This window comes from Olea europaea, chromosome 18 (assembly GCF_002742605.1).
Source record: "Olea europaea var. sylvestris chromosome 18, O_europaea_v1, whole genome shotgun sequence".
NCBI lineage: Eukaryota > Viridiplantae > Streptophyta > Magnoliopsida > Lamiales > Oleaceae > Olea > Olea europaea.
In genome coordinates, this window is record NC_036254.1 from 3612420 (window position 1) to 3614044 (window position 1625).

The following is a 1625-nucleotide window of genomic DNA, read 5'->3' on the forward strand; positions in this document are numbered from 1 at the left end:
ACATATACTCTTTCGGCATGGTTTTGTGTGAAGTTCTATGTGCTGACAAAACATCAGATCGTTGGTCAGATGAGGATCAAGTGAGTCTTGCACTTTGGATAAAGTCGAGCATGAGAAGTAACCTTTCTGGTTGCATCGACCCATATCTGTCCGGGAAAACATCACCAGCGAGCCTTAAGATATTCATAGAGACTGCTGGCAGGTGTTTACTCGATCGTGGAATCGAACGGCCATCAATGGATGAGATAGTGGCAAAACTCGAGGCTGCCTTAAAGCAGCAAGAGGTCGCAGGGGTACTTAACTACTGCAGAGTTCACCAGCAGTAGTTCTTTACACATCTTTTGCTGCATTAGCACTTCAAAATGTGACCTCAACCAAAATAAACTTAAGGATCAAACATTTGCACTATAATCTTGTACTTGTAATTTAATTCTCTTGTACATTTCCGCTACTATTAGATATTTGAAGTTACTTTTACTACCGTGTGGTGCCATATACAATATGAGAATTCTATGAGCAGGGGAAAGGAGAGGGAAGAAGAGAAAGGAGAAGAGAGGAAGAGAAGATAGAAACTGGGGAGAGAAATCAATTTATTTCATTCATTGAAATGTTGTTTTTATTACAATGCAAAAGAGCCCTTTATATAGGATTTAAAATATTTTATCTTAAGAAAAAAAATATCTAACAAAAGCAACTATATTAAACCTAATTACATTTCCTAAAATACGAATTAAAATTGGAAGCTAAACATAATAATATTCCTGCTAATATTGCATTATTTCACCTCGACTAAGAGAACTCGACTTGGGTGAAATAGACTAGTATTTAATATTCCAAGGAGGTTGATCTTTTGTCTTCATCAAATGCTCGTATTGGACCTTGGACAACATCAATTTGTTAAACTCATACCAAGGAGGGTGCTCTTTCTTAAGACCCAAGTATCTAAACTGATCATATATTACATCAACTGAATTTGCAAAGCATCCTCAAGAACATGATTTGACCAAGGGGGACGATCTCTTTGCTTGACCAAATATTGATAAGGAACTTCAAAAGCAACAACTTATGTAACTCATCCATAGAGTTTTCAATTGATTGTTCATAATGAGTAGTACAAGGATCTAACAAAGTAAATTAGCCTACGAAAACAAGCGAGTGCAACAATGGTGGCTCGAATGTATCCTGATAAGGAAACAATTCTGCTATATTGAAAACAAACCTCTTATTTAAGTGCGATGGACAATCAAACAGATTAAGTTCAAGTGAGAAACTCAATCTTTTCTTTACACGTGTGGGAAAAGTGTTTGAACGAATAATGAGAAGCATCACAAAGTGGAGGTAAAATCATATCAAAGTCAATATTAGAATCATGCAACAGATTAAGCAAGAACAACTTCGGTACGTAATTGGGATAGGTGGATTTTGACTTAGGTAGTAACACTACAGAGAATTCCTCATTCTCATTATCAGAATATTCAATTGGCTCAACAATGAAAACTTCATTATCTTTTTCAAGATGAACATAACTAGACTCAAAAGGTAACTGTTGGGATTGGGGTGGTAGACCTAGCTTATGACATGCTTGGCGAAGATGAAAGAATAAGTTCCATAAGTTGGCCTGTTTG